The 27,032-nt window shown below is 41.1% G+C and overlaps 1 long non-coding RNA gene across 4 annotated transcripts in view; it reads right to left on the bottom strand.

Annotated features, from left to right (window-relative positions):
* LOC119867510 overlaps nucleotides 1–27,032 on the bottom strand; it is a 43,386-nt gene that overhangs the window by 15,756 nt on the left and 598 nt on the right. The window contains exon 1 of one of the 4 annotated variants that reach the window (XR_005369309.1): nucleotides 7,044–7,144. The exons of the other annotated variants lie outside the window; for them this stretch is intronic. This is a non-coding gene — a long non-coding RNA (uncharacterized LOC119867510). Of the gene's footprint in view, nucleotides 1–7,043; nucleotides 7,145–27,032 lie in introns of those variants that run through there. 4 annotated transcript variants of the gene reach the window in all.

Here is a 27,032-nt window from a genome sequence, read left to right as displayed (position 1 = left end):
TCTTCTCTCTCTTACCATTCTCTCAATCTTTGGGATTAGAAAACCTGAGAGTCCTCCCTTCAAATCCTCACTAACAATCGTCTCTCCTATTTTATCAGTTACCTGATACTTCAGATTCTTTTCAAATTCTTCCCTAACCCAGCAGTTCTTGGCCCTGGTTGTACATTAGAATTATTAGATGAACAGTCTTAAAATACAGACATGGGTCATATCTGGGGCCACCTCCCCCATGCAGTTGTGCAGATCATTCAATGCACAAGGGTGAGTGGGTGGTCAATCCAGTTCATGTTCGGCTTGTTAAGCCATTGGCCCTGGCATGGAGCTACATCTGATGGCAGAAAGGGAAGCCTTTTGAACTCACACAAAGGCACTGTATGGACCAAGAAAGCCCTTTGAACTCACACAAAGGCATTGCAGAGACCAAGAAGGCCCTGGCCATCCTTCTGAAATTCTGATTCAGCCAACCCGGGATCTATATTTAAAATAATTCCCATGAAATAGAAAAACTTTACCCCTACATAGCTGCATTCCTTTCTCTCTCTTCTTCACCTTATTATTGTTAGACATATGACTTCTATGTGTGTTACAGACCCAACAATACATTCTTATAATTATTATTTTTAAAGAAGCTTGGGGAACACCAGGGTGGCACAGTGGTTGAGCGTCTGCCTTCGGCTCAGGGCATGATCCCCGAATCACGGGATCAGGTCCCACAGTGGGCTCCTTGCGTGGAGCCTGCTTCTCCCTCTGCCTATGTCTCTGCCTGTCTTTCTCTCTGTCTGTCATGAATGAATAAAAAAAATAAAGTCTTTTTTTTTTTTTTTAAAAAAAGGAGATTGAGAAGGAGAACAAGTATGTATTGACAGGGGATCCCTGGATGGCTCTGCAGTTTAGCGCCTGCCATCAGCCCAGGGTGTGATCTTGGAGTCCCAGGATGGAGTCCCATAGCAGGCTCCCTGCATGGAACCTACTTCTCCCTCTGCCTGTGTCTCTGCCTCTCTCTCTGTGTCTGTCATGAATAAATAAAACCTTTTTTTTTTTTTATGAATAAATAAAATCTTTAAAAAAAGTATGTATTGACAGGGTTTGTTATATTAACCTTCTAATTTACCCTTCCCGTTTCTCTTTGTTTCCTATGGATTTGAATTACCATCTGGTGTCATGTCCTTAAATTCAGCAAAGCTTTGCTCCCACCTGCCTCCTTTGTCAAATAGATTACATTTTTTTTTCATGGTATAGGTCCAACGGTCTACTTTCATGCATCTTCCTTTATGTCATTGCTTTTTTAGAAAAAAAATATATAACTCAATATCAAAATTCACCCTTTTGATGCCTGACTCTTGATGACTAATGCTTGTTGGTCACTTGTCTGTCTTCTGTCTAATCAGAGCCCTTGCCCATTTTTAAAACTGGATTATTAATCTTTTGACTGGGGAGTTGTAGGAGTTCTTTAAATATTTTATGTGCAAGTCCTCTATGAGATGTGATTTGACAATACTTCCTCTCATTCTGTACACTGTTTTTTCACTTTCTTGATGGTACCTTTAAAGAACAAAAGGTTTAAATTTATCTATTCTTAATATAATAAATTTATCTAGTTGTGTTTTGTTGTTGTTGTTTTGTTTTTTGTTTTTAGAGAGGGACAGAGGGAGAAGGAGAGAAAGAATCTTAAGCAGGCTTCATGTCCAGTGCAGAGCCTGATGTGGGATCTCACAACTTTGAAATCATGACCTGAGCTGAAATCAGGAATCAGAGGCTTAACCACCTGAGCCACCTAGGCATCCCTAAATTTATCTAGTTTTGATAATTTTATCTATTTTTTTCTTGTTGCTTATGCTTCTAGTGTCATATTTAAGAAATTATTGGCTAGTCCAAGCTCATGAAAATTTACTCCTATGTTTTCTTATAAAAGTTTCATAATTTTTGCTCTTATATTTAGGTCTTTGATCCATTTTGAGTTAATTTTTGTATATGGTGTGAGGGGTCCAATTTTTGCATGTAGATATATAATTGTCTCAACACTGCTTGTTGAAAAGACAATTTTTTCTTCATTGAATGGTCTTAGCACTTGTGCTCATCTCCTAGTACTGCTATAACCAATTATCACTGAGTGGCTTTAAACAATAGACATTTTTCAGGACACCTAGGTGGCTCAGCAGTTGAGCATCTGCCTTTGGCTCAGGTCATGATCCCAGAGTCCTGGGATCAAGTCCCACATCAGGGTCCCCACGAGGAGCCTGCATCTCCCACTGCCTGTGTCTCTGCCTCTCTCTGTGTCTTTCATGAATGAATGAATGAATAAATAAATAAATAAATAAATTTTAAAAATAAATAAACAATAGACATTTTTCTCATATAGTTCAGATGACCAGATATCAAACATCAAGATATCAGCAGAGTTGATTCCTCCAGAGGCTTTCAAGGGAAAACCATCCCATTCCTCTCTCCTAACTTCTGGTGGCTACTGGCAATCCTTAGCGTTCTTTGGCTTATAGATGCATCACTCCAATCTCTGCCTCCATAATCACATTACTGTCTCCCCGTGTATCCATGTTTCTATGTGTCCTTTCTTCTTCTTATAAGGACACTAATCATTGGATTTAGGACCCATCCCAATCCAGTATGATATCATCTTAACTAATTTCATCTTCAAAGGTTCTATTTCCAAATAAAACCACATTCTAAGGCTTTTGGTGGACATGAATTTTTGAAGGGACACTATTCAATCTAGGACAGTCCACCCTCTGGTCATCCAATCTCATATCCATCCCATGTGCAAAATACATTCATTCCATCCCAAGATCTCCAAAAGTCTTAACCCATCCAGCATCAACTCTAAGTCCCAAATGTCATCTAAATATCAACTCAAAAAGTCACACTCATCATCTAAATTATCTAAACAAATGAGTGAGACTCTGAATATGGTCCTCTCTGGGGCACAATTCCTCTCAGTCCACAAATCTGTAAAACCTAGAAAATAAGCTATCTGCTTCCAAAATGCAATGGTGCCACAGGCATGGAAGAGTATTTTCTTTCTGAAAGGGAGAAAAAGGGCAGCCCGGGTGGCTCAGTGGTTTAGCGCCGCCTTCAGCCCAGGGCCTGATCCTGGGGACCCAGGATTGAGTCCCACGTCAGGCTCCCTGCATGGAGCCTGCTTCTCCCTCTGCCTGTGTCTCTGCCTCTCTCTCTGTGTCTCTATGAATAAATGAATACAAATCTTTTTTAAAAAATGAAAGGGAGAAAAATGGAAAGGACAAAAGGGTTATTGGTCTAAAGCAAGTTTGCAACCCAACAAGGCAAATTCCATTAAGATTCAAACCCAAACCCTAAAAAAACAAACAAACAAAAAAAAAAAAACAAAGCCAAATCCTCTGTGACTTGATGTTCTGCCCTCTGGGTTTCCCAGGGTGAGACCACCCTCTCTGGCCTCTGCCTCCATAGCTCTACCCTCAGATTTATTCTTCCCCCATCATCTCATCCCTGTCCCTTTCAGTCCAGGCTGGCAGTGTTTCTGCTGGTATGAATTTTTCAAAAACCTTGTTGGTCTTCTGTGATTTCAAGAAGATCCATGCCGTTAGACCCCATTGTTCACCATGGAGTCTTCTTGGAAAACCCATCTCTATTCCTTGGCTTCATCTTAGATGGTTGATCAGCTCCATAAATCACATGACTAATTTAGCAAATGGTTGTCTAAGTACCCTTGGTGTTCTCTCTAGAGCATGTTCTCTTATCTTTTGCGATATGGATGGACTAAACTGTCAAACTTTGGTTCCTTTTTGTTCCATGGGTCCTTTTAGATTTCTCTTTCCTTTTGCATTTTACCAAAAGCAACAAGAAGAAACCAGGCCACACCTTGAATGTGTAGATTAGTGCTTTTCATCAAATTTGGGAAGTTTTCCCTCATTATTTCTTTGGTTTTTTTTTTCTGTCTCTACTCTGCTGGTACTGCCATTATACATATGTTGGTGCACTTAAAGACAAACTACATTTCTCTGAGGCTCTGTTCATTTTTATTCACTCTTTTTTGTCTTTGTTCTTATGATTGCATAATTTCTGTTGCTCTGCAAGTTCACTGATTCTTACATCTGACAGATCAAATCTACTGTTGAGTCCCTCTTATGAATTTTTCATTTTGGTTGTTCTTTTCAACTCCAGAATTTCCATTGATTCTTGTTATTTCTATCTCTATTAATATTCTCTATTTGGGGATCCCTGGGTGGCTCAGCAGTTTAGCGCCTGCCTTCGGCCCAGGATGTGATCTTGGAGTCCTGGGATCAAGTCCCACATCGGGCTCCCTGCATGGAGCCTGCTTCTTCCTCTGCCTGTGTCTCTGCCTCTCTCTCTCTCTGTCTCTCATGAACAAATAAATAAAATCTTTAAAAAATATATTCTTGGGATCCCTGGGTGGCGCAGCGGTTTGGCGCCTGCCTTTGGCCCAGGGCCCGATCCTGGAGACCCGGGATCGAATCCCACGTCGGGCTCCCGGTGCATGGAGCCTGCTTCTCCCTCTGCCTGTGTCTCTGCCTCTCTCTCTCTCTCTCTGTGTGTGACTATCATAAATAATAAATAAAATTTTTTTTAAATGTTAAAAAAAATATTCTCTATTTAATAAGATATTGTCATCATATCTTCCTTTAAAAGCAAGTATTGTTTTCTCTAGCTTTTTGAACATATCTATAATAAATGCTTTGGAGTTTTTGTTGGCTAAGTGCATCATCTGAGCCCTTCAGGCAGTTTCTTTTCTTTTTTTTTTTTAATTTATTTATGATAGGCACGCAGTGAGAGAGAGAGAGGCAGAGACACAGGCAGAAGGAGAAGCAGGCTCCATGCACCGGGAGCCCGACGTGGGATTCGATCCCGGGTCTCCAGGATCACACCCTGGGCCAAAGGCAGGCGCCAAACCGCTGCGCCACCCAGGGATCCCCAGGCAGTTTCTATTACCTGCTTTTTCCTGTTTTTTTTTTTTTTTCATGTCTTATAATTTTTTATTGAGAAGTAGACGTTTTAGATAATATATTGTAGCAACTACAGATGCTGATTTCTCACCCAGAATGTCAGGCTATTGTTATGTAGTCTGTCATTAGTTTATTTGTTTAATAACTTCCCTAAACTAATTTTGCAGCCTATTTCCTTTATGGTGTATAGCCTTTGATGCCTCTGCTCAGATATCTACCCTTTGTTTTTATCTTTTAGCTTGGCTCTCTACAGGTTACCATGAGTGGCATAATGTACTTATTGGTCACAGGTTGTTCTTAAAGCTCCTTAGCCAGTTTTTTTTTTTATTTTTATTTTTTGAAAGATTTTATTTCTTAATGAGAGACACATAGAGAGAGGCAGAGACACAGGCAGAGGGAGAAACAGGCTCCCTGCAAGAAGCCCAATGCGGGACTCCATCCTGGGACTAGGACCACGCCCTGAGCCAAAGACAGATGCTCAACTGCTGAGCCACCCAGGCGTCCCAGCCAGTTTTATTTTTACATTTTATTGTTGGACGTGTATTTGGCTTGGAGGTTGCAGTCACAGTTCAGGTAGGTGTTTTTTTTTGTTGTTGTTTGTTTTTTGGTTTTTTTTTTTGCTTTCCCCATGTCTCTTCAGGGCCTAGTAGTTTGGATGTTCTCTCTTGGATCACTCCTGAGAGGCTGCAGCCTTGGGCATGCCCATATGTCGGGCATGTCCCAACTGCCAGGAATGAGTGATTTTACTTTGAAGTCTGATTTCCTAGGAGTTGCCCCTGGTCAGAGTAGCTTATTGCTCAGTCATCATGTGGTCAGAGATTGTGTTTAAGCCCCTGTGCCATGAAGGGCCCTGTGTTAATAGGCTTGTGTATAGCATGAGAAGCATTTTCAAGTCTCTTCTGCTTGCCCATGAGTGAGTGCAGCCAGGCACCTGTGTACACCATTATTGATCCTTAAAGTTGAGTATGCCTTCAAGAGGGTTCTTGGCTTTCTCTTTCCCTAGGTTCCTATTAAATTTCTAATTGCTCTGCCATTTTGCTATTATCATGGAGCTACCAGCAGCTTCTTAATTGCTTTACATCAAGATTTCTGTTCATTTCCATAACACCTTTAGGCAGAGTTCCCCAGGCTCTGTTCCAATAAAACTGGGGTCTCAACCAGAGTTCTAAAACTCTTTATCCTTATGCGTTGCTTTCCTTTCTGGACAGAACCCCTGTGCCCCTGCATCAGAACTAGGGATGGAGTCCACTTTTCCTAGAGTGACGCCTTGCTTTGAGAGAGAAGGGAGAGGGGAATGGAAGCCACTGATTTTCTCTATTCTTCCCGCCCCCCCAGTAAAGAACCCCCTCTCTACAAACTGGCTTGAGGGAGGGGTCGAGTGATGAAGCCCCATTATTCTCAGCTTGCCATGCCTATAATAGAATTTCTGAAGCAGAGGAGCAGAGGCAGGAGAAACCCCAGAAGTCTGCCTCTCCCAGGATGAAATTGTAGCCACAGACTGGGAGCTGGGAAGAATCTTCTTTTTTAAAAAATTTTATTTAGATTCAACTTGCCAACATATAGTCTAACACCCAGCGCTCATCTCATCATGAGGAATCTTCTTGCTGAGAATAGAGCTCTTGGGTAGAGCTTCCATGACAAAGAACTGAGGGAGAAGGCCCAAGGGAATAATGGGTCAAGTGCCCAAGATTTAGATATTTCTTAAGATTTAAGTTTTCTTGTATATTATTTTTCCATTTGTTCTATGCTCTTAGAACAATTTCCAGGGATTTTAAATTATTGTGTTGTGTTTTGTTTCATCATTTTTAGTAGTCAAGTTGTTGTTTTGCTGGGGAGAAGGTCCCCCTAACTCATTATTCTGCCATTCTGGAAGTCTACCCTCTCTGTACCGTATTTAGAACAGTGCCCATTGTGGTAAGTTCTCAACAAATGATAACTGTTCTACTTTTATTTAACCTCATTTATCCTTCAAGATGTAATAGTTTCCATCTCTTCTGTGAAGCCTTCCTTAGATACATAGCTTATGACAGCCAGCCTGCCTCTAAAACCAGTACCATTTAGTATGTGCTGCTTTGCCCATTCACTTACCTTCTATGCGTGGGTGCTGTCTTCTTGGCTGGGCCATGAGATGGTCTTCTACTTTTTTATATTCCCAACACATTTGTTAAATGATATGTAACACAGGGCTGTATTAATAAGAGAGGAATAGTTTGTCCCTGACAACTATATAAATAATCCCATTGACACATCCACTCAATAGGCTATTTTTTAAAAATAAGTTTGGTCACAATTAACATATGATACAATTCACCCATCTGAAGTGTCCAAGTTGGGGTGCCTGGCTGGCTCAGTCAGTGGAGCATGCAACTCTTGATCTTGGAGTCATGAGTTTGAGCCCCATGTTGGGTGTAAAGATTACTTAGAAAAAAAAAGTTAGGTGTCCAAGTCAGTGGTTTTTAGTATAATCACAGAGTTTTGCAACCATCATTACAATTTTAGAACATTTTCATCACCCCCATTAGCAGTCACTCCCTGTTTTTCCCCAGCTCCCATCCCTGGGCAAATGTACTTTTTATTTCAATGGATTTGAGTATTCTAGACATTTCATACAAATGGAATCATACAATATGTGATCTTTGTGATTGGCTTCTTTCACTTAGCATAAGGAATTCTTTTTTTTAATTTTTTTTTTAAGATTTTATTTATTTATTCATGAGAGACGGGGTGGGGGCACAGAGACACAGGCAAAGGAAGAAGCAGGCTCCATGCAGGGAGCCTGATGTGGGACTTGACCTGGGGTCTCCAGGATCACGCCCTGGGCTGAAGGCAGCGCTAAACTGCTGAGCCACCAGGGCTGCCCACCATAAGGAATTCAATGAATCTAAATTGTAGCACATTTTAGTACTTCATTTCTTTTTATTGCTGAATAATATTTCACTGTATAGATATGCCACATTTTGCTTGTCTGCTCATCAGCTCGAGTTGTTTCTACTTTTTGGCCATTATGAATAATGCTGCTATGAACATGCATGTACAAACGTTTGTGTGGACATGTTTTCATTTCTTTTGGGAATATACCTAAGAGTGGAATTGCTGGGTCATATGGTAACTCTGTTCAAACTTTGGAGGAATTGCCAAACTATTTTCCAAAGCAACTGTACGACTTCACATTCCCAACAGCCGTATATGAATGTTCCAATGTCTCTACATCTTCTCCAACACATATTATTTGTCTTTTTGATACTGTTATCTCAGTGAATGTGAAGTGAGATCACGTGATTTTGGTTTGTATTTCCTGGATGGCTGCTGATGTTGAATATCTTTCCACATGCTTATCGGCTATTTGTAGATCTTCTTTTCACTTTCACTTTCTTGATGTATTTTTAAAAATATTTTATTTATTTATTCATGAGAGAGGAAGAGACATAGGCAGAGGGAGAAGCAGGCTCCATGTAGGGAACCTGATGTGGGCTCGATCCTGGGAGTCCAGGATCACGCCCTGAGCCAAAAGTAGATGCTTAACCACTGAGCCACTCAGGTGTCCCGATGACGTATTTTAAAAAAATATTTATTTATTTGAGAGAGAGAGAGTGGGGGAGAGGCTGAGGGAGATGGAGAGGGAGAGAGAGAATCTCTATCAGACTCCCTGCTGAGTGCAGAACCCAAACTGGGACTTGATCCCACAACCCTGAGATCATGACCTGAGCCAAATCAGAGGCTTAACCAACTGAGCCACCTAAGTGTCCCTGATGATGTCTTTTATTTATTTACTTTTAAATATTTTATTTATTTATTCATGAGAGACACACAGAGAGAGAGGCAGAGACACAGGCTGACGGAGAAGCAGGCTCCATGCAGGGAGCCCGATGTAGGACTCGATCCCAGGACCCCAGGATCACACCCTGGGCCAAACAAAGGCAGGCGCTAAACCACTGAGCCACACAGGGATTCCCTGATGATGTCTTTTAAAACATAAACCTTTTTTATTTTGATGATCTCTAATTTATCCATTTTTTTTCTTTTTGCTGCTTGTTGCTATTATCCTTAACAATTATAGACAGTAAGATTGTACAGAGAAAGAAAATGTGAATGTGCTAATTTGTTGATAGATGACATATACCCAATTCAAATAAATTTTAGCAGAAAGGGAATTTATCGGTTGTGAACTCTGGGAAAAGACAAACAACTAAACTGTAGGATGGCCAAGGCCATGGTTCAGTCTTAGAAAGAACCAGATCCAGAATCTCTAATAGCACCAGGGCTCTCTCTCCAGCTCTCCTGTCACTTATTTTAGTTACATGGCCAGAAACACCATCCCTGGCAGCTCCCAAGTTTTATACTTTACAATAGTGATGCCAGGGAGGGGGTACTCACATGTTGGTGTGTCCACACCCTTAATAGAAGCAAATCTAGTGCTTGCCCCTAGCGTCTCCCCTCACATGCTAAACCCCCCTCCCCAGCCACACACCTTGATATGCAAAGCTATGTTATGCGGCACCTGGGTGGCTTAGTCAGCTAAGTGTCTGTCTTTGGCTCAGGTCATGGTCCCAGGGTCCTGGGATTGAGCCCGAGTTGGGCTCTCTGCTCAGTGGGAAGCCTGCTTCTGTCTCTTCCTTTGCAGTTCCCCGTGCTTGTGCTTGTGCCCACTCTCTCTCTGTCAAATCAGTGAATAAACTCTTAAAAAATAAATTTTAAAAAAAGCTATTTTCTGGAAAGATTATAAGACTTCATGGTGATAACTAAGGGTAAGGGTGGAGGGAGAGATTGTTACTTTTTATTTTATCCTTTTTATCAGATGGACTTACTTTTTGTTTTAAAGATTTTTATTTATTTATTTAGAGAGATATACAGAGAGAGAGGCAGAGACATAGGCAGAGGGAGAAGCAGGCTCCCTGCATGGAGCCTGTTGTGGGACTTGATCCCAGGACCCCAGGATCACAACCTGAGCCAAAGGGAGATGCTCAACCACTGAGCCACCCAGATGTCCCTTCTTTTATTTTTTTTTTAATTTAAAACAAAACAAACCTGTAATGTTTATTTTTTTTTAATTTTTATTTTATTTTATTTATGATAGGCACACAGTGAGAGAGAGAGAGAGACAGAGACACAGGCAGAGGGAGAAGCAGGCTCCATGCACTAGGAGCCCGACGTGGGATTCAATCCCGGGTCTCCAGGATCGCGCCCTGGGCCAAAGGCAGGCGCTAAACCGCTGCGCCACCCAGGGATCCCACCTGTAATGTTTAGAAGGAAAAAAATGTGTATAGGAGAAAGGATGGGGAAGAAATCTTCCAAATGCTAGCAGGAGACAGATGATAGTCATATATGATTTTTTTTTTCAATTTTTTCCAAATTTCTTTGTAAAGTGATTCTATCATCTTATACCAAAGACAATCTAAAAAAACAAAGCAAAAAACAAAAACCAGAGCCAGAAAAAATCTAAAGATCCCCTTCAGGGATGCTTCTGAAAAACAAAAATTAAATAAATAAACAAATACATAATCACCTCCCAGATTAATCATTTTGGTTAAAATCTGGATCTCCATATCTCAGTTTTGCATAAAGCAGAGTTGACCTGGAGTCACCCAGTCTTTGGTGCTGGTAGTTGTGACTTTGCCGCTTAGTGTGTGGGTCAAAGAATCGAGCACATAAGCCCAAATCTGGTTCTCTGTAGCCCACATAAGCCCAAATCTGGTTCTGGGGTAAGAAGCTGGGAGAGTTTGGAAGCCTAGAGATGATGATAAACTTCTTTATTATAAGAGCAGTGGAGATAAGAACAAAGTCGACTTGACTGCTCCCGTTTTGTTGCTGGACAAGGTCCACCTAGATTAGATTCACTCAGCTATGAGAATTTACTCAGCCACAGACACAGCTGCAGGGATGACCTTGGAATGTGCTTGACTGGTTAGCAGCTTTTCCTTCAGCGTCAGCCCCAGCCTTGCTCTTTCTCCTTTCTTTTCAATGATAATTCCTTTTATATAGTCTCCACAAGAGGCTCCAGGGTGAGTCAAGCCTCTGACTCTTGATTTGGGCTCAGGTCATGATCTCAGGGCTGTGGGGTGGAGCCCTGCATGGAGCCCTGTGGCAGCAGGGAGAGACTCAGCAGGGAGTCTGTTTGAGATTCTCTCCCTGCCCCTTTGCCCCTCCACATGTGCACATGCACATTTGCTCTCGCTCTATCTGTCTGTCTCTCTCTCTCTCTCTAAAATAAATAAATAAATAAATCTTTCTATGGCCTCCACAATTTTCCCAATCTTTATGATGGGGACCTACCATAGGTTTCTCATGCTTCTCTCCCACGGGTTTGCCATGGTTTTTACTGTGTCATCCACCAAATCAACATCAGGAAGCAGAAAGGACAAGATGACTGAACAGAAGGTGTCTAAGGTGAACGCATTTCTAAGCAAGTTTAGGTACAGACCTGGCAGACCCAGGCAGGGTGAATGAGGGACTGGAAGAGGGCTGATTGTTTCCTTTGTCCGTGGCTCCAAGACTCAGCCCCTAGGCTGAGGGAAGGGAGAAGGATAGTGCAGGAGGTGGTACTGGTTTTCCAATGTTATTTCAGAATTCCAAACCTAAGAGAGACTTTAACCTTGCTTTTATTATTTGTTGATTCACATTACTCCTTTAGAGTGGCCATCACGTTTCAGACATCAGTGTAGACTCCTTCCTCGTTTTACACTTGCATGTCAACACCAGTATAGGCCAGCAAAAACTAGAGCGTCTGATCACTTAAAGATAATCTAGAGCTGGGTTCATCCCTGCTAACCCTTCCCCTCAAAGAATCAAGCTGAGTTCCAAGTTGAGGAAATTGGGTTGGTTCCTGTTCACAGGGATATTCTCAACTTTGCTCTGAGGAGTCGAGTGGGACAAGGTAAATGGCAGAAAGTACTGGCCTGGCACCAAAACTCAGAGTGGGCAACCTACTGGAATAGAAAGTTGCCCCTTTTTAATGTAGATCTGGAAGCTCCTGAAACTCAGCTGGTCTCTTTGTATTCATTCAAGTGTGTTTACTCTATAAATTGTGGCTCCTTTTTCTGGCCCTGTTTTCAGCTCAGGCCCCAATGCCCTGGGACTAGCGGTTGGATTGTGGGAGACTCCATAAGGGGCATAGGAAAGGTGCATGGAGGGGCACAGGGTAGGCAAATCCGAGTTCTCAGAGAGTGCCAAGATTCCACATCCTATCCCAGCATCAGGCAGTACAATCTATGCAGAGCCAGGGACATCTGAGGCTGGGCCAGGACTTAAGCAGGAAAAGAGAAGATCCCAGAATCAACAAAATAATATTGTGAAATGCAAGGAGGTTGGCAAATGCAATGTGGCAGACTTTGTTCCGGGTATTAAAATTGCAGAGCTGATTATGAATAGGATGGCACTACTGGCTCGGGGGAAGGTCTGATTGGCCAGGCTGCCCTGGTGAGCTCTGACCTCACCAGAACCCAGCCTCCTCTAGGTAATGGATTTTGTCCCCCCTCCTTTTGGAGGGGACAAAAAAAAGGCACTTCCTCAAGGACAAAAATATCTCCTAGCAAAGGTCTGATGCTGAAACAAGTTTGTTCCTTTAATGGGATTGTTTCTGCCAAACTGGATCCAGTGTTCCTGCTAAAATGCAAATATATATTTGGAGCAGTGGCAGGGGGGATGGGAAGGTAATAAGTCTTAGCAACTATCAGCCCTTCAGCAGGAATTTGTTTAGGAACAAAGAAAAATTTCCTAAGAGGACAAGATATGTAATGGATGGTGAGGGTCTCTGTTGCTGTTAGTAGTGGTGGTACTTGGTTGTTTTGACTGGGGGGGAAGGGTGGGAGGGGGCATGTTGAAGGAAGCCTCAGAGCCAAAGCTGTGCTGAGAAAGGCAGGAGGCAGTCTGAGGTATCACAGTTCTTGCTCTCAAAGGATACATAATCCAGGCACTACTGAAACTGTTGACATCTAGGTTCTCAAAGTAGTCATCGGAAATGGAAGGAGGAGCCAGGATATATTAGAGAGTATAGTCAAACAGAAGGGGCTCATGAAGGTGGGGGATCTATTTACCTTCACTGGCAGAAAGCATCTGCTAAGGGAAAAGGTTGTGCAAAGAAGGTTGAAATCAGTCAGAAAAATGTCTTGGGCCAGTGTCTGTATTGCTAAGGAAGACCTACTATCCCTCTGCCAAGCCCTACACAGGCCACATCTCTTGGGAAATGCCACGGTTCCACTTCTATTCCAAGAACCAATCTGATAACTACTTGTGCTTCATCCCACAGGCCACAGGGTTTCCTGACCCATCAAGAGGCCAGCACTCGGTGAATGGTCAGGCACTCACCCTTCATTTAACCGACTAACCACTGTCAACTAACTACCACTTTGGAAGAGGGCCTTGGAGTCTCTGGGGAGTCAGCCATGCTCCACTTTATGTTCCACTATGATGTGGCCCCTGGCACCCAGGGCAGGCGCTCTTCCCTGCATGCCCCAAAATAGCAGCTGGGCTTATTAAAACGTGCCAAACTGCTTATAAATTAGACCCTTCAGGCTTTACAATTCCCCAAGCCATGAAACCTCAGAGCTTTAAAGGCCTTCAGAAAATATCAAGGCCAATCCCCCCAGGAAGCCTCAATGCCACCATTTTACAAAAGAAGAAATTGAAGTGTAGAGAGATCAAGCAGCATGTCCAAGTGACACAGTTTACTTAGTGGCAGATGTGGGACTAGAACCTACTCAGTGTTTTTTCCTCTAGGATCTAGCCTCTGCCCCTTATTATTTCTGGCATAAGATAGAAAGATAATATTTATGGCCCTAGGAAAGTGTCGCTCTCGTATTACATTCTGATTTTTTCCTCTCAAGACTCATTGAAAGCCACATAAAAAATTTCTCCACTGGATTTTAGTTAAAAAAAAAAAAAAAAAAAAAAACAAATCCGAAGGGAAAAATAGCAAATCTGGTATCCTAATGAGATAATGAATGCACAAGTACTTTGAAAGAGGTACAGCACTTCAGCGCTTTTCAAATATAAGGTATTATTATGCTCTTGAAAGAAATGCATCGGCCTCTCTGGTGTGGGGGTGGGGTGGGAGCCTGCTAGAGATGGTGAATCAGAGACTGTGGGAAGGAGTTTTCCCCAGAAAGCTGACTCATTTCTTGGTTGTCCTAAACTGAGGGAGCCAAACTTCTTGGGATTATTTCTTTCCTCGGTAAAGGAGCTGGTGACAGGTTCTTTCTGGATTCTGGGTGGCTTCTTTCCAGCACTGCAGGAAGAACTGCCTTCAGTATAAAGGTGGATCATTCGCCTCAGGACTGCCCAGGCCAACCGTGGTTACTGCAGTTAACTGTGGCCAGGTATTAGCATAATCAGCCTTTGGGATCCACCTTTAAAAGAGCCCTACTGTGCTTCCCTCTACTGGAGCTGCAGAAAAGAGGTCATCAGGCAGTTACCAGAGGTAAAGAAGCCTAAAGAAAGCTAAGTATAAAAACAAGCATCCTAGATCTGACTACATCATGGTGGCCTCGCATAAGGGATGAATTCCCAAGGAAAGGTGAACTTTGTTAATGATTACAATGCACAACCAGATGCAATGGTATGCCAGTCAGTACTTGTCTGGAGCTGTCTGGCTGCTGTAACAAAATACCACAGACTTGGTAGCTTATAAACAACAGATATTTATTTCTCACGGGGAATGTCCAAGATCAAGGGATCCAGCAGATTCAATGTCTGGTGAGAATCTGCTTCCTGGGGATGCCTGGGTGGCTCAGTGGTTGAACATCTGCCTTAGACTCTGGGCGTGATCCCGGGGTCCTGGTATTGAGTCCTGCATCAGGCTGCCCATGGGGAGCCTGCTTCTCCCTCTGCCTATGTCTTTGTGCCTCTTATAAGTAAATAAATAAAATCTTAAAAAAAAAAAAAAAGACTCTGCTTCCTGATTCTGAGATGGTTGTCTTCTTGTGCTATCATATGGCTGAAGAGCAGAGCTAGTTCTCTGGGGTCACTTTTGTAGGGTTCTACCCTCATGACCTAGTCACTTCCCAAGGGCCTCACCTCCTAATTCCATCACATTGGGCATTAGGTTTCCCCATATGAGTTTGGAGGGGGATGCAAATATTCAGACTAGAGCAATATTTTCATGTTGCAAGGTGACTGAAAAATCCATTTTAATCTGATTTAAGCAGAACAAATGAATTCATTGATTCACATAACTGAAAAGTCTAAGGACAGGGCTGATTTCAGGCACTATTGGATCTTGGGGCTTAAACAATGTCATCAGGACTTAGTGTCACCCCATCACTCAGCTCCGCCTCTTCCCATTAGTGTTTCCTTCCATCTGGATGGTGGCTGTCAGTGGCAGCAGGTCAATTGTAATGCTAGGAGGTTCCAGCCAAAGAGAGAGGGAATCTCTTTCTCTCGTGTTCCTCTCCCCCACCAAATTCCAGGATTCATTCTGATTGGACTAACTTGAAGCAAATATCTGTCCCCATGTTCTGATTGGCTAGAACAGAGCCGCCCCAACTCTAACCTGCGAGAATAAACCTCTCCCTTATATACTCAGGCTGAGAGGGAAGGTGGGGTTTCCCAAAGGAAATCTAGAATGCTGGTAGCAATAGAGGGTGGATGCTGGGCTTGGAAAAATAGTGGATGGGGAATCAGTTCCACTCATTGAACATTGATCTACTGCTTGAACTGTTTCTCCCCCAAATCAGAGTGATTGAATTTCAAACTCATGAGATTCTGTCTGAATTCTATCATCTTTGATTTCCGGGGGGTTTAAATGGAGGGCATACAAAATAAATGCTTTCATAAATGTATAATGTCTACAGCATGAAGTATAGATATTGGGGTGGGTATCCTTCCCAATAACATTTGCATTTTAATAAGCAATTCAGTGCCTTAATCTAAAATGAGATTAGATTAAGATTCATCTAGAGAAAAGATTTAAGTAAACTGAGAAATAGGGGAAGGGAAGCTTAATGGAGCCCCTGAAATGACAAAAAAAATGGACAGTGTTCTACCCCTATATGAGTGTAAGGCTGCTCCTGGTAGGAAATGTTCCCACCTGTCTTGTTTACAGTCCATAGTCCCAGTCCCAATTCCACAGAATCGTGATTCTTCTGAAGTCACCATTGGATTAATAAATTACCTCCCTAATCCAATCTGTTCTATAAAGGCCAGTTTTCCTCTAGAGGTGCTGATGAGAGTCCCCTGATCTACATCTTCTACATCTACAGCTGCAGTTCTGATCTCTTACACATGCTCCAATTCCAGACATCCTACAGACAGAACATCTCCAAGGCACCCAGGGCTCCGGATCCCAAACCGTATTTGTTTCCCACTCACACAACCTACACTCTTCACCCTGTCTTCTGAAACCCTGCACAATCAGCCCCAAATTGATTTCTTGCTCCTCCTCAATACAATCTGTTTCAGTTTTCAAGGTCTCGCTACTTCCCTGGTTCTTCCTCCCTCGAAAAGGCACACACAATCTCCCCTCTTCACTTTTGCCCATGATGCTCCTCCCTGTTGCCTTACTGAGTTCTGCATGTTGTTATCTCCACCCACTGTGATCTAGAAGGATGATATTGCCAGTGGAAGTGGAGTATGATAGGAATTTTTCATTGGGTTCTGGTATACCTCAGTTCTTTTGACTTCTTCAGTGAGTGCAAAAGAACCTGAAGCTTCTCCACCCACTTGCTGGTTTGTAATCTTTCTGCTGAAAACAAAATAAAACAGCAACAAAAAAACCCCACCCAAACCTTCTAGGGCCTTTTGTCAACTTACGTGTCCATGAGGATCATCTTTTTACCATCCCTATAACATGTTGGATTTTTTTTATTTCCGCCTATAATATGCTTCTATCCTGTTAGCCTTACTTCTTGCTAATCTTACCCCTATTAACAACATGCTCCTAATGACTTTGAATCATTTGTCACTGTCTGCTCATTGGCTATATCACTACAGTAGCAAAAAATCTCTCTCTCCCCGTGTCCTCCCTCCTGAACAGCATCTAGTTCTAGCCCTGAGACTGTGATCTTATATGCCTACTAGGACCAGGAAGTTAATGCAATATTTGAAGCTGACTGAATATGTATATAACTAGGAGTGGTGGAGACTATGGCTAATTGAAGAGGGCAGGGCAAAGCTAAAGGCATCCGATTTCAACATTTTTAACACCATGGAACAAAGGAAATTCACCTAATGTTCAAAGAGGCCATGTGTAAATGACCCTGTGGGTTTGTCCTGAAGTTTTTCTGTTTTGCAGGAGTTTTCCTGGGCAGTACGTTTCCTTCTCTCCTGGTGGAGTTTAAGCATATTGCTTAAATCTCTTGCAGAAAATAGCAGCAATTAGAAATAGACTCAGGAGGGGGGTTATGCAAATGCTAGAATATCATTTCTTTAACATTTTTCATTAGCAATCTATCTGTAATCATAAGTGAGCTATATGGAGACTTTAGAGCAACCTACAAATATTGCACATTTAACATCAGCTTCCTTTCCCTTCTTCAGAATTTGATTTTGGATCCTTCATGGACTCAGTTCCAAGTCACTACTCCTTCAGACACTTTTCTTGTAAGAGGCAGTAAGGTTGAATAGTTATCAGCACAGATAGAAAGCTGGTCTATCTGGGTTGAAACCTGGACTCTGCAGCTTCCTGGCTTGTCTGTCTGTTTAACCTCGGGCAATTTAGGCAACTCACCCTGCCTCAGTTTCCTCATTTGCCAAGTATAGATAATAAATAGTACCTACCTCATGTCAACATAGAAAGGATGAAATGAATTCATATATATAAAATGTAGGGTGTCTGAAAAGTCAAGGATTATAAAATAAACTTGTTTTTAAACAGTATGTTAGTTACATTTTCATAGAGTATTGTATCTCTTTTTTTTTAACCCTTGGACAACCTGCAGTTTAAAGCAATGAGACCAGGCAGCCTGGCAGGCTCAGTAGGTAGAGCAGTGACTCTTGATCTCATAGTCATGAGTTCAAGCCCCATGTTGGGCATGGAGCCTATTTAAAATAATAGTAATAATAACAACAACAACAACAATAATAATAATAATAATAATAATAAAATAAAACAATGAATTCAGGGGATCCCTGGGTGGCTCAGCGGTTTAGAGCTTGCCTTCGGCCCAGGGTGTGATCCTGGAGTCTGGGGATTGAGTCCCGCATCAGGTCCCTACATGGAGCCCGCTTCTCCTTCTGCCTGTGTCTCTGCCCCTCTCTTTCTCTGTGTCTCTCATGAATAAATAATAAATAAATAAATAAATAAATAAAATCTTTTTTTAAAAAAATGAATCCAATTATAATCATTAAAAAGTACAATAAATACATAATACATAATACATATAATAAGCTTTTTCTTCATTAACAAATGTTATCTATTGCTTCAGATTTAGAGGCATTTCACTGAAAATACATCTTGGGATTAAGGAAATCAATGTATTATTTGAAAAGCTAAAAAATATATGATTTAAAAATCATCTTATACTATGTTCTCTAACTTTTCAGACACCCTATACTTAGAACAGTGACTGACACTTGAAAAGTACCATTACAAGTATTATTTTCCCCTGACTTGTTAGGTCCCATTGCCTTTACAAGGAGAGTCCCTTCCTTAGCCTGAACCATTATCTGGTCCAATATCTCTACTTTGGAAACTTTTAAAATAGTGGGTCTCCAAAGAGCTTGGTCTACCTACATATACTATTCCTTGCTGTTCCTGGAGAGTGAAATGATATGTGTGGAAAGAATATTATAGACATGGCCAAAAAGAATAAGTGAGCAAGAAATATTGGAAACCACTGATATTATAAGTAACCAGAAAGGGCTTCATTATAGCAGACGCATAGTGACTTTCAATTAATGCTGACCACTTTTTTCCCCTCAATAATTTACTATATTTATTTTTTGCACAGGTAATATATTCACGTGGTTCCCAGTCAAAGGATGCAAAAGGATATACAATGAAAACTTTCCTTTCTACTCCTGCTTTCCAGCCACCTGTTTTCTTCCCAAGGGGAGGGAGGTTTGACCTGTTGCTCATGTTTCTTCCAGAAATAATCTATCTACATCTAGGCCCACTGTCCTTCATTCAAATCCTTGGAGACAAGTGGGTTTCAGGATCCAGAACTTTTCAGATTTTAGGCTGTAATAAGATGTAAATAGTATGTGTTCTGAAGCACCCCAGGCTCTGTCTCAGATGACCAATCATGCTGGTTTGCCCCAGACTAGCTCAGTTTTAGCATTGTAAGTCCTATGTCCCAGGAGTCCCCTCAGTGCCAGGCAAACAAGGCCATCTAACTACTTCTTAATTTAACTAAGCTTTTATGAATGAAGGCTGCTTTGCCTTTGCTACTTTTTTTTTTTTAAGATTTTGTTTATTTGAGAGACAGCATGAGCAAGAGGAAGGGCAGAGGGAGAGGGACAAGCTCCCCACTAAGCAGGCCAGACTCGGGACTCCATCCCAGGTCCCTGGGATCATGATTTGAGCCAAAGGCAAATGCTTAACAGTCTGAACCACCCAGGCGCCTGCTACTTCTTTTTTTTATATATAATTTTTAAAAATTATTTATTTATTTATTCATGAGAGACAGAGAGAGAGAGAGAGAGAGAGAGAGAGAGAAAGGCAGAGACACAGGCAGAGGGAGAAAATCAGGCTCCATGCAGGGAGCCCAACGTGGGACTCTATCCCTGGTCTCCAGGATCATGACCTGGACTGAAGGCGGCACTAAACCGCTGAGCCACCCTGGCTGCCCACCACTAGGCAACTTTAAGCAATTTTACACTCACTAAGAATTAAACTCAAAACAACTTCTTAAGTAAAATGAACAGAATTATCGGGACAGTTCAAAAGGCAATTGTGGAATTCTTTCTCTTGTTCTTTTAAAAATTCCAGATATTCTCCATGAGGCTCTCTAGGTCTCTGGAAAATATTAATCATCAGACTTATTCTTGGGAAAAATATGTATTGGTATATGTGTGTGCCCTGATAAAGCTCTGGAAGCCAGAGGGCTTACCGAGATTTTTTTCTTTTTTTTTTTAATTGTTTGTATTTCTTATGAATATATTATGATTATATAGCGGTTTGAAGTACCTTTTTTCCTTCTTTAATTTTTAAATTTAATTTTATTTTTATTTTCTTTTTAAAGAGGTGCTGGCATACTGTTTCCAGAATTATCTTGATTCTTTTCAAATTTATTTTCTTATTTATTTATTTATTTATTTAGAGACACACAGAGAGTTGTGCCCAAGTGGGGGAGGGGCAGAGGCAGAGGGAGAGGCAGACTTCCTGCTGAGCAGAGAGTCTGTGCTGGGCTCCATCACAGGGTGATCCCAGGATCCCAGGATCATGACCTGAGCCAAAGGCAGATGCTTTACCTACTGAGCCATTCAAGCACCTCTTCAAATTTATTTTCTACCTCCATTAATAAAGCAGAGTCCAATTTCTGCTTTGAATCTGAACAATTTAGCTAAGTTTGCTGCTAGATTGTGTGCTCTTCAGTTTATGCCTAAGGCTAGGTAGATCTTATTTGTACCCTAATACTTAGCACAATGCCTGACATATAATGGGTACCCACAGCATGTTTATATACTGGGTTTGACACTCCTGTAAGCATAGTTTCATTCTGGATGCAAAGATCTGAATTCTTTTCATGGATTAAATGGTTTAAACCTATTATCACAGGTTTTCATTCATGGTTAGTACCCACAAAAAGTACCACAGAGAATAGTATCCTATTACATATATATCACCCTGAAAAGGTAAGCCACGGCTTTTCTTTAATCAAGGGGACATAAAATCCAAGACTAATAGTGGTCAGAATTGCCCGTGGTAATTTCTACCCTAGCAGTAGCTGTCACAAATCTGTGGATTTCATAACAGAATGAATGTAGACTATGAAACCCAATTTATATCCAACCTCTCTTTCAAAAAGAGACAAATTCCATCTGTTTTTATGTAATAAAATCACATCTTTAAGAACTGATCACACTTGAAATGCAAAATTCAATTATACTTCCGTACTTTTATTTATTGTTTCCATGTCATTCCATTAAGAATTGGCAACAGAGTCCCTTTGCCTGAATAACTCATAATAGCCTTCCCCCTGCAAGAGAGTGCAGGTCTTCCTAAGGACTCATCCCTAGTGCTTCTCATTGCTTCTAGACCCATACGATTCAAGTTCCAGCACAGCCACAGGATGGGGTACAGAGTATAACCCATGAAGAGGTGATATAGCTACTGAAGAATTGCATTATTTTACCAATTTATATCAACCAACCACTTCCAAGAATGGAACAAGTTCACAAACACAGAGCCCCTTGCATGGATGGGACCCAAGTTTTCTTGAAGAAGGAACCCTACTACGCATAAAATGCACACTATAAATCTTCCTTCTAGCCTTCTCTAATAGAACTGCAGCCATTTCCCCGGAAACATTAAGAGAGGAGAAACAAACCTTTTCTGGAAAATTAGACACTGGCTCTGAACTGATACTAATTCCTGAATACTCAAAATGCCACTGTGGTTCACTAGTCAGACTAGGACTCTATGGCTGTCAGGTGAACAATGGAGTTTTGCCTCTGGTTTATCTCACGGTGGGCCCAGTGGGTTCCCACAATCCCCCCCTGGGTGACTTCTTAGTTCTGTGATGTGTAGCTGGCACACACATGCTCGGCAACTGCCAGAATCACCAGTTTCTTTATACATGGAATGAGGGCTACTCTGAAAGGAGACGCCAAGTAGAAGCCTTTGGAGCGGCCTCCTCCTATCAATATAACAGACTAAAAGCAACACGATATTTCTGAGATTAGTGCCGCTATCAAAGACTTGAGCAGCATAGTGGGCCTGATTCCTAACATATTCCCATTCAACCTCTTTATCTGGCCAGTGAAGACAAGTGCATCTCAGAGAATGAAAGCAGTTCAATGTCAGCTTAATCAAGTGGTGACTTTGATTGTAGCTGCTGTTTCAGCTGTGGTTTCTTTGCTAGAGCAAATCAACCTATTTCCTGGCAACCTGGTAGACAGCTATTGACCTGGTGAGTGCTTTTTTCCTCCTTACCCATTAGTAAAGGCAATCAGAAGCAGTGTGCTGTCAGCCAGCAGGACCAGTTTACACCTCACTGTCCTACTTCAGGGCTATATCAATTATCCAGTACTATGCCATGATCTAATCTGCAGGGACCTTGATCACCTTTTCATTCCATAGAATGTCATGCTGGTCCATTACATTGATGATATGACTTTGATTTGATTCAATGAATAGGAAATAGGAACTATGTAGACACATTGGTAATACTCATGTGTGCTAGAAGGATGGAAATAAATCCCACAGAAATTCAGGACGCTTCCATCTCAGTAAGAGTTCTAGGAGCATTTGAGATAACCCTTTCCAAAAAAAATGAACAGATTGTTCCATCTGGTCCCTCCTATCTCTAAGAAGGAGACACACTGGACCTCTTTAGATTTTGGAGGCAACATATGCCTCATTTGGGAGTGCTACTTTTATTTATTGAATGACCTGAAAAGCCAGTTTTGAGTGCAGCTCAGGACAAGAAAAGGATCACAATAGGTCCAGGCTGCCATGCAAGCTGCTCTGCTACTTTTCATAAGACCTCACAAATACAAAGCAGTTTGCATGAATAAGTAGCATAGATGCTCACTCCCATATTCCTACCCCACTGCCTCCTCCTCTTCCACCTGCATCTATGGCTTCATGGAGAGTTCCCTATGACCAGTTGACTATGGAATAAAGAATTTAGGGTTAATTTACAAATGGTCCTCTATAATAGGCTGGCCTCACTCCAAGGTGGCCCTGAGGGTAGTAGGAAAGTAATTCCCCACTGTGGGTAGAACTCAAGCAGGGTACCTTGTTCATTGTATCTGAAAAGAGAGGTGGCCAGAGGTACAAATATAAACTGACCCATAGGGCAGCCCCGGTGGCGCAGCAGTTTAGCGCCGCCTGCAGCCTGTGATCCTGGTGTGATCCTGGAGTGATCCTGGAGACCCAGGATCGAGTCCCACATCGGGCTTCCTGCATTGGAGCCTGCTTCTCCCTCTGCCTGTGTCTCTGCCTCTCTCTTCGCTCTCTCTGAATGAATAAATAAATAAATCTTTAAAAAAATAAAATAAAATAAACTGACCCATGGTTAGTAATTAATGATATGGCTGGATGGTCAGAGACACAGAAGTGACATGATTGGAAATTTGGTGACCAGGTCTGGGGAAATGGTATGTGGTTAGATCACAGAATGTGAAAAGATATTTGTGTTCCATGTGAATGCTTACAAAGAGCAATCTCAGTAGAGGAGAATGTTAATAATCAATTGAGAAGTTACTATACAATGGAAGTACGGAGGAATATGTCTGGAATGCAGGTAGTCTCCTAGGATAACTCTGAGACACATAGAATCACATATCACTATGTGATTATAGTAGGTAAAGAAACTCCCATAACCCATACAGGTGGGACCCTTAAATGATCAGACCCTTCAGGAATGAAGTTTTGAGTCTCCCCACAAGATCACAGCCACTTTTTTTCCTCTCAAAGGAGTAGTACATTTATAGTGACTACTTTCCCAGACGCTTTGCAGCTAAGAGGGCAATGTGACCTGGTTCTGGCTAATAAGATAGAATTCTGGCCAATAAGCAGAAGTTGCTGGTAGACCACCTGTGAACACTTTGTGAAATGGGGTGATATGTCTGGCTTGCACGATTTCCTTCTCTCTTCCCCCATCTGGAGCATGGACACAATACTTGGATGTGCAGTAGCCATCTGGTCATGAGAATTAAGGTTGCAACTTAACACAAATGTAGCAGAAGAATGGGAGATTGGCTCCCTGAATCATTGAATTTGAGTGCAAAGGACCAGCCTTGCACAGTCTACCCCCTGACTTCTTGTTGCCCGAGATAAAAACCAAACCAACCAACCAACCAATAAAATCTTACTTGTTTAAGCCACTGTTGGCTGTGTTTCCAAGTTACTTGCAGCTGATCTAACAAATAGACCTAACAGAATGTTTTTTAAAAAATTATTTTAAACTACAACTAATCTTTTAACTGTATAAGTTATACTTTTGCAAAAGAAAAGATACTGGGTCCTAGAGAAGTTTATCAAAGTATGGTCCGTAGATGATCTGAATTAGAATTACACAGGGTACTTGTTTAAAAAGATAAATTTCCCATGTGCTTGTTTGCCCTAACTTGCCTTCCCAACTAAGATTCAGAATTAGTGGGGCTAGATCCTGGGAATCTGCCTTTTTTCAAACTCCCTCGGTGATCCCTGTGTTCAGAAAACCTTGAGAACCATCCCCAAATATAATCCAAATAAGTCTAAGTCATTTTCTGGGCAGCAGGTAAATGTAGAGGGTTTTCTTTTCTTTTTTCTTTTCTTTTCTTTTCTTTTCTTTTCTTTTCTTTTTTCTTTTTTCTTTTCTTTTCTTTTCTCTTTTCTTTTCTTCTTTTCTTTTCTTTTCCTAGTTGTGAGCCAGTCCTCACACTTACCAACCTTAATTTGAATATAATCAAGGAGGGTCCATCTTCCTCTGGAAGGGAAATAAACCATCAAGCTTCAAGAGGAATACACAATTTCCTATGCAGTTTTGAGCAAATGTTCTGTGTTCTCTATTAACACAAAATTTGGTAACACTTTTAATCCTATTTCCATGTCATTTATGCAGTTGTACTCAGTATCATATTTCAGCTGTCTAACAAATTTGAAATGAACACAGCCCAATATAATTCTGATTTAATATTCCCTTCATTTATGCTTTATTTAATAATTAATTCTTTTTAGGTTCAGAATGATCTTGCCCAATTTTGTCTTTTTTTTATTGTATGCAAGTTCTTCTTACATGAAAAAAGACAGGTAGATGCAATTTTAAGAACCCCAAATCTTGAATTCAAGCACGATCAGAAGTCATTTATTAAGCCTATAACATAGATCTCATTGACCAATATTAGACTTCCTGAACCACTCCCTGACCCTATCTTTTGGAATCTCATTTCTCAGAGCATTCCAAAGCACATTCTCCTTGCTGGTCATTATGCTATCCTCAATTTGTTCCTGACTCCTCATCTTTGCTTATGCTACTTTTCCATCTAGTTTAGCCAAGCCCCACCTTCAATTGCCCCAATCTAGTCAGCTGGTTCTCTTCCCTAAATTCTTATTCTAGTCACCATCATTACCAACCAATTTCTAACCTTCCCAAAGGAGATTTTAGTATGTTAGTCTTCAACTAAAAATTCTTCAGTAGCACCATGTTCTTTCTTTCTTTCTTTCTTTCTTTCTTTCTTTCTTTCCTTCTTTCTTTCTTTCTTTCTTTCTTTCTTTCTTTTTCTTTCTTTCTTTCTTTCTTTTCTTTCTTTCTTTCTTTTTTCTTTCTTTCTTTTTCTTTCTTTTTTCTTTTCTTTTTTCTTTCTTTCCTTCTTTCTCTTTCTCTTTCTTCTTTCTTTCTTTCTTTCTTTTTATTATTTTGCCATGTTTTCAACAACAAATGCATTCTGAGCATCCTGTAAGTATGCTTTGCTAGGTGTCAGGGATATACAGGTGATTAAAACACAGCCACTGTCCCACAGGGATTATGGAATGATGGGTTATTCACTGAAATTCTCAAATGATCTACACAGTGGACTGGAAACAACCTCAAGGCTCTCCGCAATCTATCTCCAAATTATTTTGCTAATTCTATCCCCCATTATTCCTTTTCCTTTGATTCAAATAAACTGGGTTACTTGCTGCTCCCTAAATACATCTGCCACCTTTCTCTCTTTCGTATTCTCATTTTGATCTCTGTTCCTGAAATGACTTCTTCCTTTCTCTCACCATGTCAATTCTGACATACCCTTAAGGTCTCAGATTTCAAATGCCACCTTTTTTGTGAAACATTGGTGATTGCTTGTGAAGTTTCAATTAAGTCAGGTTTCTTAAAAAGAACTCCATGTAACACCAAATGAGCCAGCAATCGCTGGCTCTTGATTAAATCCTGGTTTGAACAAATCAGCTTTAAGAGATATTTGGGAGTAAATTAAGGAAATCTGAGTATGAACTTGGGCACAAAATAATACTAGGGAATTGTTAAATTTATCAGAAATTATAATGTTATTATAGTTATGTTTAAAAATCATTATTTTTAGGTATGAAAACTAAATTAGGGTAGAATGTTATGATGGCTGAGGTTTAATTAAAAACAGATGAAGGAAATGGCAAAAAGTGAAAATTTGGTAGTAGGAATAAATATGTTTTGGGATTATTCTATCTTTCAGTGTATATGAAAACATTTCTGGGATGTCTGGGTGGCTCAGCAGTTGAGCATATGCCTTCAGCTAGGAGCATGATTCTGGGGTCCTGGGATCAAGTCCCACATCAGGCTCCCTACAAGGAGACTGCTTCTCACTCTACCCAGGTCTCTGCCTCTCTCTCTGTGTCTCTCATGAGTGGATAAATAAAATCTTTTTAAAAACAATTGAAAACATTTCTATTCAAAAGTGAAAACAAGAACCCCAAATATTTATTTCCTGTAAGAGTAAAACATGTTCACTAATGAAAGTAACACCAGTAAAAAACAACCATTACCCTACTGTGCAGAGATAATTATTATTTATATTATAATGCATTTCCTTCTACACAGTTACAAATATACTTTTTATTTTATAAAACTGTGGTTACTGTAGACATACAGTTTTATATTGATCTCAGATTTTATTTTGTTAAATGTTTAGAAAAGATTTATTTTGAGAGAGAGAGCATGAGTGGGAGGGGCAGAGGGAGAGGGAGAGAGAATCTCAAGCAGATTCTGCAGTGAGTGCAGAGCCTAACATGGGGCTTGATCTCACAACCCTGAGATCAGGTCCTAAGCTGAAACCAAGAGTCAGTTGCTTAACTGACTGTATTACCCAGGTGCCCCTGATCTCATTTTTTTTAAAGATTTTATTTATTTATTCATGAAAGACACAGAGACATAGGCAGAGGGAGAAGCAGGCTCCATTCAGGGAGCCCAATGTGGGACTCGATCCTAGATCTCCAGGATCACACACTGGGCTGAAGGTGCTCTAAACTCTTGAGCCACCCAGGCTGCCCCGATCTCATATTTTAAAAGGACATGAATGACAGGG

This window comes from Canis lupus, chromosome 14, assembly GCF_011100685.1.
Source record: "Canis lupus familiaris isolate Mischka breed German Shepherd chromosome 14, alternate assembly UU_Cfam_GSD_1.0, whole genome shotgun sequence".
In the NCBI taxonomy this organism is placed as follows: domain Eukaryota; kingdom Metazoa; phylum Chordata; class Mammalia; order Carnivora; family Canidae; genus Canis; species Canis lupus.
The sequence above is the reverse complement of the archived record's forward strand: the minus strand, read 5'-3'. Positions and strand labels throughout refer to the sequence as shown.